Source organism: Amblyomma americanum, chromosome 4 (assembly GCF_052857255.1).
Source record: "Amblyomma americanum isolate KBUSLIRL-KWMA chromosome 4, ASM5285725v1, whole genome shotgun sequence".
In the NCBI taxonomy this organism is placed as follows: domain Eukaryota; kingdom Metazoa; phylum Arthropoda; class Arachnida; order Ixodida; family Ixodidae; genus Amblyomma; species Amblyomma americanum.
Window position 1 is genome coordinate 72,395,250 of NC_135500.1, and position 14,532 is coordinate 72,409,781.

At 48.0% G+C, this 14,532-nt stretch overlaps 1 protein-coding gene and 3 non-coding genes across 4 annotated transcripts in view; 1 reads left to right on the forward strand and 3 right to left on the reverse strand.

Annotated features, from left to right (window-relative positions):
- Positions 1-14,532, forward strand: part of LOC144129565 (uncharacterized) — a 649,728-nt gene that overhangs the window by 366,212 nt on the left and 268,984 nt on the right. The window lies entirely within an intron of this gene.
- TRNAS-UGA (transfer RNA serine (anticodon UGA)) lies at positions 5,246-5,319 on the reverse strand. The gene has a single exon. It is a non-coding gene; the product is annotated as a tRNA-Ser (tRNA).
- On the reverse strand, positions 5,741-5,814 carry TRNAS-CGA (transfer RNA serine (anticodon CGA)). The gene has a single exon. It is a non-coding gene; the product is annotated as a tRNA-Ser (tRNA).
- On the reverse strand, positions 7,722-7,795 carry TRNAS-CGA (transfer RNA serine (anticodon CGA)). The gene has a single exon. It is a non-coding gene; the product is annotated as a tRNA-Ser (tRNA).

Here is a 14,532-nt window from a genome sequence, read left to right on the forward strand (position 1 = left end):
CATAGCGGCGGATGTAGCACGTCCTGTAATACCGCGAGCGTGACATAGAACAGAATCTAACGGTGAGGGCCGAAACTGTGCGAGAGCCCTCATATGGTACCTATGGCATCAAGGCTGCCAGAACCGAGACCCTCGTTAAGCTATTAGCAGACAAGTTAAAGGAAATGCGGGGACCGTTTGACCAACAGTCACCGAAACCAACGTGCATAGGGGAACGTTAAATTGTTTTTAATGTGTTATGCTTATCAGTGGGATAATAATACTTAGATAACAAATCGCGTAAAGAAAATTACTTTAAAGCAGCAGAAAAAACAACCATGCCGCCGGTGGGATCCGAACCTACGACCTCCGAATATCGCGTCCGGTGCTCTTACCAACTGAGCTACGGCGACGGCTGTCCAATCTGCTGCTCTCATGGGTATTTACGTTTACTGGGTGTAAGCGAGACTTGAGAGTGTTCACCAGCGCCGCCCTCGACCATAGCTGTGGATGTAGCACGTCCTGTAATACCGCGAGCGTGACATAGAACGTCCTCTAACTGTGAGGGCGGAAACTGTGCGAGAGCCCTCTGATGCTACCTATGGCATCAAAACTGCCAGAACCGAGACCCTCGTTAAGCTATTGGCAGACAAGTTAAAGGAAATGAGGGGCCCGTTTGACAAATTTATGAAAGGAGCCAACAGTCACCGAAACCAAAGTGCATAGGGGAACGCTAAATTTTTTTTAATGTGTTATTCTTATCAGTGGGATAATAATACTTATATTAACAAATAGCTTAAAGAAAATTACTTATAAAGCAGCAGAAAAAACAACCATACTGCCGGTGGGATTCGAACCCACGACCTCCGAATATCGCCTCCGGTGCTCTTACCAACTGAGCTATGGCGACGGCTGTCCAATCTGCTGCTCTCATGAGTATTTAGGTTTACTTTAAGCGAGCCTTGAGAGTGTTCACCAGCGCAGCCCTCGACCATGGCGGCGGACGTAGCACGTCCTGTAATACCGCGAGCGTGACGTAGAACGTCATCTAACGCTGAAGGCGGAAACTGTGCGAGAGCCCTCTGATGCTACCTATGGCATCAAAACTGCCAGAACCGAGACCCTCGTTAAGCTATTAGCAGACAAGTTAAAGGAAATGATGGGCCCGTTTGACAAATTTATGAAAGGAGCCAACAGTCACCGAAACCAAAGTGCATAGGGGAACGTTAATTTTTTTAATGTGTTATGCTTATCAGTGGGATAATAATACTTAGATTAACAAATCGCTGAAAGAAAATTGCTTATAAAGCAGCAGAGAAAACAACCATACCGCCGGTAGGATTCGATCCCACGACCTCCGAAAATCGCGTCCGGTGCTCTTACCAACTGAGCTATGGCGACGGCTGTCCAATCTGCTGCTCTCATGGGTATTTAGGTTTACTGGAAGCGAGCCTTGAGAGTGTTCACCAGCGCCACCCTCGACCATGGCGGCGGACGTAGCACGTCGTCCTGTAATACCGCGAGCGTGACGTAGAACGTCATCTAACGGTGAAGGCGGAAACTGTGCGAGAGCCCTCTTTTGCTACCTATGGCATCAAGACTGCCAGAACCGAGACCCTCGTTAAGCTATTAGCAGACAAGTCAAAGGAAATGAGGGGACCGTTTGAGAAACTTATGAATGGAGCCAACAGTCACCGAAACCAAGGCGCATAGGGGAACGTTAATTTTTCTTTTAATGTGTTATGCTTCTCAGTGGGATAATAATACTTATATTAACAAATAGCCTAAAGAAAATTACTTATAAAGCAGCAGAAAAAACAACCATACCGCCGGTGGGATTCGAACCCACGACCTCCGAATATCGCGTCCGGTGCTCTTACCAACTGAGCTATGGCGACGGCTGTCCAATCTGCTGCTCTCATGGGTATTTAGGTTTACTGGAAGCGAGCCTTGAGAGTGTTCACCAGCGCCACCCTCGACCATGGCGGCGGACGTAGCACGTCGTCCTGTAATACCGCGAGCGTGACGTAGAACGTCATCTAACGGTGAAGGCGGAAACTGTGCGAGAGCCCTCTTTTGCTACCTATGGCATCAAGACTGCCAGAACCGAGACCCTCTTTAAGCTATTAGCAGACAAGTAAAAGGAAATGAGGGGACCGTTTGACAAATTTATGAAGGGAGCCAACAGTCACCGAAACTAAAGTGCATAGGGGAACGTTAATTTTTTTAATGTGTTATGCTTATCAGTGGGTTAATAATACTTAGATTAACAAATCGCTTAAAGAAAATTACTTATAAATCAGCAGAAAAAACTACCATGCCGCCGGTGGGATCCGAACCCACGACCTCCGAATATCGCGTCCGGAGCTCTTACCAACTGAGATACGGTGACGGCTGTCCAATCTGCTGCTTTCGTGGGTATTTATGTTCTGCTTGTAAGCGAACCTTGAGAGTGTTCACCAGCGCCACACTCGTCCATAGCCGTGGACGTAGCACGTCCTGTAATACCGCAAGTGTGGCGTAGAACGTTATCTAACGGCGAAGGCGAAAACTGTGCGAGAGCCCTCTTATGCTACCTATGGCATCAAGACTGCAAGAACCGAGACCCTCGTTAAGCTATTAGCAGACAAGTTAATGGAAATGAGGGGCCCGTTTGACAAATTTATGAAGGGAGCCAACAGTCACCGAAACGAAGGTGCATAGGGGAACGTTAATTTTTTTTAATGTGTTATGCTTATCAGTGGGATAATAATACTTAGATTAACAAATCGCTTAAAGAAAATACTTATATAGCAGCAGAAAAACAACCACGCCGCCGGTGGGATCCGAACCCACGACCTCCGAATATCGCGTCCGGTGCTCTTACCAACTGAGCTACGGCGACGGCTGTCCAATCTGCTGCTCTCCTGGGTATTTAGGTTTACTGGGTGTAAGCGAGCCTTGAGAGTGTTCTCCAGCGCCGCCCTCGACCATAGCGGCGGATGTAGCACGTCCTGTAATACCGCGAGCGTGACATAGAACGTAATCTAACGGTGAGGGCCGAAACTGTGCGAGAGCCCTCATATGGTACCTATGGCATCAAGGCTGCCAGAACCGAGACCCTCGTTAAGCTATTAGCAGACAAGTTAAAGGAAATGCGGGGACCGTTTGACCAACAGTCACCGAAACCAACGTGCATAGGGGAACGGTAAATTGTTTTTAATGTGTTATGCTTATCAGTGGGATAATAATACTTAGATAACAAATCGCGTAAAGAAAATTACTTTAAAGCAGCAGAAAAAACAACCATGCCGCCGGTGGGATCCGAACCTACGACCTCCGAATATCGCGTCCGGTGCTCTTACCAACTGAGCTACGGCGACGGCTGTCCAATCTGCTGCTCTCATGGGTATTTACGTTTACTGGGTGTAAGCGAGACTTGAGAGTGTTCACCAGCGCCGCCCTCGACCATAGCGGCGGACGTAGCACGTTCTGTAATACCGCGAGCGTGACGTAGAACGTCATCTGACGGTGAGGGCGGAAACTGTGCGAGTGCCCTCTTATGCTACCTATGGCACCAAGACTGCCAGAACCGAGGCCCTCGTTAAGCTATTAGCAGACAAGTTAATGGAAATAAGGGGCCCGTTTGACAAATTTATGAATGGAGCCAACAGTCACCGAAACCAAAGCGCATAGGAGAACGTTTATTTTTCTTTTAATGTGTTATGCTTATCAGTGGGATAATAATACTTATATTAACAAATAGCTTAATGAAAATTACTTATAAAGCAGCAGAAAAAACAACCATACTGCCGGTGGGATTCGAACCCACGACCTCCGAATATCGCGTCCGGTGCTCTTACCAACTGAGCTATGGCGACGGCTGACCAATCTGCTGCTCTCATGAGTATTTAGGTTTACTTTAAGCGAGCCTTGAGAGTGTTCACCAGCGCCACCCTCGACCATGGCGGCGGACGTAGCACGTCCTGTAATACCGCGAGCATGACGTAGAACGTCATCTAACGCTGAAGGCGGAAACTGTGCGAGAGCCCTCTGATGCTACCTATGGCATCCAAACTGTCAGAACCGAGACCCTCGTTAAGCTATTAGCAGACAAGTTAAAGGAAATGATGGGCCCGTTTGACAAATTTATGAAAGGAGCCAACAGTCACCGAAGCCAAAGTGCATAGGGGAACGTTAATTTTTTTAATGTGTTATGCTTATCAGATGGATAATAATACTTAGATTATCAAATCGCTTAAAGAAAATGACTTTAAAGCAGCAGAAAAAACAACTATGCCGCCGGTGATATCCGAACCTACGACCTCCGAATATCGCGTCCGGAGCTCTTACCAACTGAGATACGGTGACGGCTGTCCAATCTGCTGCTTTCGTGGGTATTTATGTTCTGCTTGTAAGCGAACCTTGAGAGTGTTCACCAGCGCCACACTCGTCCATAGCGGTGGACGTAGCACGTCCTGTAATACCGCAAGTGTGGCGTAGAACGTTATCTAACGGCGAAGGCGAAAACTGTGCGAGAGCCCTCTTATGCTACCTATGGCATCAAGACTGCAAGAACCGAGACCCTCGTTAAGCTATTAGCAGACAAGTTAATGGAAATGAGGGGCCCGTTTGACAAATTTATGAAGGGAGCCAACAGTCACCGAAACGAAGGTGCATAGGGGAACGTTAATTTTTTTTTAATGTGTTATGCTTATCAGTGGGATAATAATACTTAGATTAACAAATCGCTTAAAGAAAATACTTATATAGCAGCAGAAAAACAACCACGCCGCCGGTGGGATCCGAACCCACGACCTCCGAATATCGCGTCCGGTGCTCTTACCAACTGAGCTACGGCGACGGCTGTCCAATCTGCTGCTCTCCTGGGTATTTAGGTTTACTGGGTGTAAGCGAGCCTTGAGAGTGTTCTCCAGCGCCGCCCTCGACCATAGCTGTGGATGTAGCACGTCCTGTAATACCGCGAGCGTGACATAGAACGTCCTCTAACTGTGAGGGCGGAAACTGTGCGAGAGCCCTCTGATGCTACCTATGGCATCAAAACTGCCAGAACCGAGACCCTCGTTAAGCTATTGGCAGACAAGTTAAAGGAAATGAGGGGCCCGTTTGACAAATTTATGAAAGGAGCCAACAGTCACCGAAACCAAAGTGCATAGGGGAACGCTAAATTTTTTTTAATGTGTTATTCTTATCAGTGGGATAATAATACTTAGATTAAAAAATCGCCAAAAGAAAATTGCTTATAAAGCAGCAGAAAAAACAATCATGCCGCCGGTGGGATCCGAACCCACGACCTCCGAATATCACGTCCGGTGCTCTTACCAACTGAGCTACGGCGACGGCTGTCCAATCTGTTGCTCTCATGGGTATTTACGTTTACTGGGTGTAAGCGAGACTTGAGAGTGTTCACCAGCGCCGCCCTCGACCTTAGCGGCGGACGTAGCACGTTCTGTAATACCGCGAGCGTGACGTAGAACGTCATCTGACGGTGAGGGCGGAAACTGTGCGAGTGCCCTCTCATGCTACCTATGGCACCAAGACTGCCAGAACCGAGGCCCTCGTTAAGCTATTAGCAGACAAGTTACAGGAAATGAGGGGCCCGTTCGACAAATTTATGAATGGAGCCAACAGTCACCGAAACCAAAGTGCATAGGGGAACGTTAATTTTTTTTAATGTGTTATGCTTATCAGTGGGATAATATTACTTAGATTAACAAATCGCTTAAAGAAAATTGCTTATAAAGCAGCAGAAAAACAACCATGCCGCCGGTGGGATCCGAACCCACGACCTCCGAATATCGGGTCCGGTGCTCTTACCAACTGAGCTACGGCGACGGCTGTCCAATCTGCTGCTCTCGTGGGTATTGAGGTTTACGGGGTGTAAGCGAGCCTTGAGAGTGTTCACGAGCGCCACCCTCGACCATAGCGGCAGACGTAGCACGTCCTGTTATACCCCGAGCGTGACGTAAAACGTCATCTAACGGTGAGGGCGGAAACTGTGCGAGAGCCCTCTGTTGCTACCTATGGCATCAAGACTGCCAGAACCGAGACCCTCATTAAGCTATTAGCAGACAAGTTAAAGGAAATGAGGGGCCCTTTTGACAAATTTATGAAGGGAGCCAACAGTCACTGAAACCAAAGTGCATAGGGGAACGTTAAATTTTTTTAATGTGTTATGCTTATCAGATGGATAATAATACTTAGATTATCAAATCGCTTAAAGAAAATTACTTTAAAGCAGCAGAACAAACAACCATGCCGCCGGTGATATCCGAACCTACGACCTCCGAATATCGCGTCCGGTGCGCTTACCAACTGAGCTACGGCGACGGCTGAGCAATCTGCTGCTCTCATGGGTATTTAGGTTTACTGGGTGTAAGCGAGCCTTGAAAGTTTTCACGAGCACCACCCTCGACCATAGCGGCGGACGCAGCACGTCCTGTAATACCGCGAGCGTGACGTAGAACGTCATCTAACGGTGAGGGCGGAAACTGTGCGAGAGCCCTCTTATGCTACCTATGGCATCAAGACTGCCAGAACCGAGACCCTCGTTAAGCTAATAGCAGACAAGTTACAGGAAATGAGGGGCCCGTTTGACAAATTTATGAAGGGAGCCAACAGTCACCGAAACGAAGGTGCATAGGGGAACGTTAATTTTTTTTTAATGTGTTATGCTTATCAGTGGGATAATAATACTTAGATTAACAAATCGCTTAAAGAAAATACTTATATAGCAGCAGAAAAACAACCACGCCGCCGGTGGGATCCGAACCCACGACATCCGAATATCGCGTCCGGTGCTCTTACCAACTGAGCTACGGCGACGGCTGTCCAATCTGCTGCTCTCCTGGGTATTTAGGTTTACTGGGTGTAAGCGAGCCTTGAGAGTGTTCTCCAGCGCCGCCCTCGACCATAGCGGCGGATGTAGCACGTCCTGTAATACCGCGAGCGTGACATAGAACGTCCTCTAACTGTGAGGGCGGAAACTGTGCGAGAGCCCTCTGATGCTACCTATGGCATCAAAACTGCCAGAACCGAGACCCTCGTTAAGCTATTGGCAGACAAGTTAAAGGAAATGAGGGGCCCGTTTGACAAATTTATGAAAGGAGCCAACAGTCACCGAAACCAAAGTGCATAGGGGAACGCTAAATTTTTTTAATGTGTTATTCTTATCAGTGGGATAACAATACTTAGATTAAAAAATCGCCAAAAGAAAATTGCTTATAAAGCAGCAGAAAAAACAATCATGCCGCCGGTGGGATCCGAACCCACGACCTCCGAATATCGCGTCCGGTGATCTTACCAACTGAGCTACGGCGACGGCTGTCCAATCTGCTGCTCTCATGGGTATTTGCGTTTACTGGGTGTAAGCGAGACTTGAGAGTGTTCACCAGCGCCGCCCTCGACCATAGCGGCGGACGTAGCACGTTCTGTAATACCGCGAGCGTGACGTAGAACGTCATCTGACGGTGAGGGCGGAAACTGTGCGAGTGCCCTCTTATGCTACCTATGGCACCAAGACTGCCAGAACCGAGGCCCTCGTTAAGCTATTAGCAGACAAGTTACAGGAAATGAGGGGCCCGTTCGACAAATTTATGAAGGGAGCCAACAGTCACCGAAACCAAAGTGCATAGGGGAACGTTAATTTTTTTTAATGTGTTATGCTTATCAGTGGGATAATAATACTTAGATTAACAAATCGCTTAAAGAAAATTGCTTATAAAGCAGCAGAAAAACAACCATGCCGCCGGTGGGATCCGAACCCACGACCTCCGAATATCGGGTCCGGTGCTCTTACCAACTGAGCTACGGCGACGGCTGTCCAATCTGCTGCTCTCGTGGGTATTGAGGTTTACGGGGTGTAAGCGAGCCTTGAGAGTGTTCACGAGCGCCACCCTCGACCATAGCGGCAGACGTAGCACGTCCTGTTATACCACGAGCGTGACGTAAAACGTCATCTAACGGTGAGGGCGGAAACTGTGCGAGAGCCCTCTGTTGCTACCTATGGCATCAAGACTGCCAGAACCGAGACCCTCGTTAAGCTATTAGCAGACAAGTTAAAGGAAATGAGGGGCCCTTTTGACAAATTTATGAAGGGAGCCAACAGTCACTGAAACCAAAGTGCATAGGGGAACGTTAAATTTTTTTAATGTGTTATGCTTATCAGATGGATAATAATACTTAGATTATCAAATCGCTTAACGAAAATTACTTTAAAGCAGCAGAAAAAACAACCATGCCGCCGGTGATATCCGAACCTACGACCTCCGAATATCGCGTCCGGTGCGCTTACCAACTGAGCTACGGCGACGGCTGAGCAATCTGCTGCTCTCATGGGTATTTAGGTTTACTGGGTGTAAGCGAGCCTTGAAAGTTTTCACGAGCACCACCCTCGACCATAGCGGCGGACGCAGCACGTCCTGTAATACCGCGAGCGTGACGTAGAACGTCATCTAACGGTGAGGGCGGAAACTGTGCGAGAGCCCTCTTATGCTACCTATGGCATCAAGACTGCCAGAACCGAGACCCTCGTTAAGCTAATAGCAGACAAGTTACAGGAAATGAGGGGCCCGTTTGACAAATATATGAAGGGAGCCAACAGTCACCGAAACTAAAGTGCATAGGGGAACGTTAATTTTTTTAATGTGTTATGCTTATCAGTGGGATAATAATACTTAGATTAACAAATCGCTTAAAGAAAATTACTTATAAATCAGCAGAAAAAACTACCATGCCGCCGGTGGGATCCGAGCCCACGACCTCCGAATATCGCGTCCGGTGCTCTTACCAACTGAGCTACGGCGACGGCTGTCCAATCTGCTGCTCTCATGGGTATTTAGGTTTACTGGGTGTAAGCGAGCCTTGAGAGTGTTTGCCAGCGCCACCCTCGACAATAGCGGCGGACTTAGCACGTCCTGTAATTCCGCGAGCGTGGTGTAGAACGTCATCTAACGGTGAAAGCGGAAACTGTGCGAGAACCCATTTATGCTACCTATGGCATCAAGACTGCCAGAACCGAGACCCTCGTTAAGCTATTAGCAGACAAGTTAAAGGAAATGAGGGGACCGTTTGAGAAATTTATGAATGGAGCCAACAGTCACCGAAACCAAAGCGCATAGGAGAACGTTAATTTTTTATTTAATGTGTTATGCTTATCAGTGGGATAATAATACTTATAAAAACAAATAGCTTAAAGAAAATTACTTATAAAGCAGCAGAAAAAACAACCATACTGCCGGTGGGATTCGAACCCACGACCTCCGAATATCGCGTCCGGTGCTCTTACCAACTGAGCGATGGCGACGGCTGTCCAATCTGCTGCTCTCATGAGTATTTAGGTTTACTTTAAGCGAGCCTTGAGAGTGTTCACCAGCGCCACCCTCGACCATGGCGGGGGACGTAGCTCGTCCTGTAATACCGCGAGCGTGACGTAGAACGTCATCTAACGCGGAAGGCGGAAACTGTGCGAGAGCCCTCTGATGCTACCTATGGCATCAAAACTGCCAGAACCGAGACCCTCGTTAAGCTATTAGCAGACAAGTTAAAGGAAATGATGGGCCCGTTTGACAAATTTAAGAAAGGAGCCAACAGTCACCGAAACCAAAGTGCATAGGGGAACGTTAATTTTTTTAATGTGTTATGCTTATCAGTGGGATAATAATACTTCTATTAACAAATAGCTTAAAGAAAATTACTTATAAAGCAGCAGAAAAAACAACCATACCGCCGGTGGGATTCGAACCCACGACCTCCGAATATCGCGTCCGGTGCTCTTACCAACTGAGCTATGGCGACGGCTGTCCAATCTGCTGCTCTCATGGGTATTTAGGTTTACTGGAAGCGAGCCTTGAGAGTGTTCACCAGCGCCACCCTCGACCATGGCGGCGGACGTAGCACGTCGTCCTGTAATACCGCGAGCGTGACGTAGAACGTCATCTAACGGTGAAGGCGGAAACTGTGCGAGAGCCCTCTTTTGCTACCTGTGGCATCAAGACTGCCAGAACCGAGACCCTCGTTAAGCTATTAGCAGACAAGTTAATGGAAATGAGGGGCCCGTTTGACAAATTTATGAAGGGAGCCAACAGTCACCGAAACGAAGGTGCATAGGGGAACGTTAATTTTTTTTTAATGTGTTATGCTTATCAGTGGGATAATAATACTTAGATTACCAATCGCTTAAAGAAAATACTTATATAGCAGCAGAAAAACAACCACGCCGCCGGTGGGATCCGAACCCACGACCTCCGAATATCGCGTCCGGTACACTTACCAACTGAGCTACGGCGACGGCTGTCCAATCTGCTGCTCTCCTGGGTATTTAGGTTTACTGGGTGTAAGCGAGCCTTGAGAGTGTTCACCAGCGCCGCCCTCGACCATAGCGGCGGATGTAGCACGTCCTGTAATACCGCGAGCGTGACATAGAACGTCCTCTAACTGTGAGGGCGGAAACTGTGCGAGAGCCCTCTGATGCTACCTATGGCATCAAAACTGCCAGAACCGAGACCCTCGTTAAGCTATATGCAGACAAGTTAAAGGAAATGAGGGGCCCGTTTGACAAATTTATGAAAGGAGCCAACAGTCACCGAAACCAAAGTGCATAGGGGAACGCTAAATTTTTTTAATGTGTTATTCTTATCAGTGGGATAACAGTACTTAGATTAAAAAATCGCCAAAAGAAAATTGCTTATAAAGCAGCAGAAAAAACAATCATGCCGCCGGTGGGATCCGAACCCACGACCTCCGAATATCGCGTCCGGTGCTCTTACCAACTGAGCTACGGCGACGGCTGTCCAATCTGCTGCTCTCATGGGTATTTACGTTTACTGGGTGTAAGCGAGACTTGAGAGTGTTCACCAGCGCCGCCCTCGACCATAGCGGCGGACGTAGCACGTTCTGTAATACCGCGAGCGTGACGTAGAACGTCATCTGACGGTGAGGGCGGAAACTGTGCGAGTGCCCTCTTATGCTACCAATGGCACCAAGACTGCCAGAACCGAGGCCCTCGTTAAGCTATTAGCAGACAAGTTACAGGAAATGAGGGGCCCGTTCGACAAATTTATGAAGGGAGCCAACAGTCACCGAAACCAAAGTGCATAGGGGAACGTTAATTTTTTTAATGTGTTATGCTTATCAGTGGGATAATAATACTTAGAATAACAAATCGCTTAAAGAAAATTGCTTATAAAGCAGCAGAAAAACAACCATGCCGCCGGTGGGATCCGAACCCACGACCTCCGAATATCGCGTCCGGTGCTCTTACCAACTGAGCTACGGCGACGGCTGTCCAATCTGCTGCTCTCGTGGGTATTGAGGTTTACGGGGTGTAAGCGAGCCTTGAGAGTGTTCACGAGCGCCACCCTCGACCATAGCGGCAGACGTAGCACGTCCTGTTATACCTCGAGCGTGACGTAAAACGTCATCTAACGGTGAGGGCGGAAACTGTGCGAGAGCCCTCTGTTGCTACCTATGGCATCAAGACTGCCAGAACCGAGACCCTCATTAAGCTATTAGCAGACAAGTTAAAGGAAATGAGGGGCCCTTTTGACAAATTTATGAAGGGAGCCAACAGTCACTGAAACCAAAGTGCATAGGGGAACGTTAAATTTTTTTAATGTGTTATGCTTATCAGATGGATAATAATACTTAGATTATCAAATCGCTTAAAGAAAATTACTTTAAAGCAGCAGAAAAAACAACCATGCCGCCGGTGATATCCGAACCTCCGACCTCCGAATATCGCGTCCGGTGCGCTTACCAACTGAGCTACGGCGACGGCTGTGCAATCTGCTGCTCTCATGGGTATTTAGGTTTACTGGGTGTAAGCGAGCCTTGAAAGTTTTCACGAGCGCCACCCTCGACCATAGCGGCGGACGCAGCACGTCCTGTAATACCGCGAGCGTGACGTAGAACGTCATCTAACGGTGAGGGCGGAAACTGTGCGAGAGCCCTCTTATGCTACCTATGGCATCAAGACTGCCAGAACCGAGACCCTCGTTAAGCTAATAGCAGACAAGTTACAGGAAATGAGGGGCCCGTTCGACAAATTTATGAAGGGAGCCAACAGTCACCGAAACCAAAGTGCATAGGGTAACGTTAATTTTTTTAATGTGTTATGCTTATCAGTGGGATAATAATACTTAGATTAACAAATCGCTTAAAGAAAATTGCTTATAAAGCAGCAGAAAAAACAACCATACGCCGGTAGGATTCGATCCCACGACCTCCGAATATCGCGTCCGGTGCTCTTACCAACTGAGCTACGGCGACGGCTGTCCAATTTGCTGCTCTCATGGGTATTTAGGTTTACTGGGTGTAAGCGAGCCTTGAAAGTGTTCACGAGCGCCACCCTCGACCATAGCGGCGGACGTAGCACGTCCTGTAATACCGCGAGCGTGAAGTAGAACGTTATCTAACGGTGAGGGCCGAAACTGTGCGAGAGCCCTCATATGGTACCTATGGCATCAAGGCTGCCAGAACCGAGACCCTCGTTAAGCTATTAGCAGACAAGTTAAAGGAAATGAGGGGACCGTTTGACCAACAGTCACCGAAACCAAAGTGCATAGGGGAACGTTAAATTGTTTTTAATGTGTTATGCTTATCAGTGGGATAATATTACTTAGATAACAAATCGCGTAAAGAAAATAACTTTAAAGCAGCAGAAAAAACAACCATCCCGCCGGTGGGATCCGAACCTACGACCTCCGAATATCGCGTCCGGTGCTCTTACCAACTGAGCTACGGCGACGGCTGTCCAATCTGCTGCTCTCGTGGGTATTTAGGTTTATTGGGTGTAAGCGAGCATTGAGAGTGTTCACGAGCGCCACCCTCGACTATAGCGGCAGACGTAGCACGTCCTATAATACCGCGAGCGTGACGTAGAACCTAATCTAACGGTGAGGGCCGAAAATGTGCGAGAGCCCTCGGATGGTACCTATGGCATCAAGGCTGCCAGAACCGAGACCCTCGTAAAGCTATTAGAAGACAAGTTAAAGGAAATGAGGGGCCCGTTTGACAAATTTGTGAAGGGAGCCAACAGTCACCGAAACCAAAGTGCATTGGGGAACGTTAATTTTTCTTTAATGTGTTATGCTTATCAGTGGGATAATAATACTTAGATTAACAAATTGCTAAAGAAAATTACTTATAAGGCAGCAGAAAAAACAACCATGCCGCTGGTGGGATCCGAACCCACGACCTCCGAATATCGCGTCCGGTGCTCTTACCAACTGAGCTACGGCGACGGCTGTCCAATCTGCTGCTCTCATGGGTATTTAGGTTTACTGGGTGTAAGCGAGCCTTGAAAGTGTTCACGAGCGCCACCCTCGACCATAGCGGCGGACGTAGCACGTCCTGTAATACCGCGAGCGTTACGTAGAACGTAATCTAACGGTGAGGGCCGAATCTGTGCGAGAGCCCTCTTATGGTACCTATGGCATCAAGGCTGCCAGAACCGAGACCCTCGTAAAGCTATTAGCAGAAAAGGTAAAGGAAATGAGGGGCCCGTTTGACAAATTTGTGAAGGGAGCCAACAGTCACCGAAACAAAAGTGCATAGGGGAACGTTAATTTTTTTTAATGTGTTATGCTTATCAGTGGGATAATAATACTTAGATTAACAAATCGCTTAAAGAAAATACTTATAAAGCAGCAGAAAAAACAACCACGCCGCCGGTGGGATCCGAACCCACGACCTCCGAATATCGCGTCCGGTGCTCTTACCAACTGAGCTACGGCGACGGCTGTCCAATCTGCTGCTCTCCTGGGTATTTAGGTTTACTGGGTGTAAGCGAGCCTTGAGAGTGTTCTCCAGCGCTGCCCTCGACCATAGCGGCGGATGTAGCACGTCCTGTAATACCGCGATCGTGACGTAGAACGTCATCTAACTCTGAGGGCGGAAACTGTGCGAGAGCCCTCTGATGCTACCTATGGCATCAAAACTGCCAGAACTGAGACCCTCGTTAAGCTATTAGCAGACAAGTTAAAGGAAATGAGGGGCCCGTTTGACAAATTTATGAAAGGAGCCAACAGTCACCGAAACCAAAGTGCATAGGGGAACGCTAAATTTTTTTTAATGTGTTATTCTTATCAGTGGGATAACAATACTTAGATTAAAAAATCGCCTAAAAAAATTGCTTATAAGGCAGCAGAAAAAACAATCATGCCGCCGGTGGGATCCGAACCCACGACCTCCGAATATCGCGTCCGGTGCTCTTACCAACTGAGCTACGGCGACAGCTGTCCAATCTGCTGCTCTCATGGGTATTTACGTTTACTGGGTGTAAGCGAGACTTGAGAGTGTTCACCAGCGCCGCCCTCGACCATAGCGGCGGACGTAGCACGTTCTGTAATACCGCGAGCGTGACGTAGAACGTCATCTGACGGTGAGGGCGGAAACTGTGCGAGTGCCCTCTTATGCTACCTATGGCACCAAGACTGCCAGAACCGAGGCCCTCGTTAAGCTATTAGCAGACAAGTTACAGGAAATGAGGGGCCCGTTCGACAAATTTATGAAGGGAGCCAACAGTCACCGAAACCAAAGTGCATAGGGGAACGT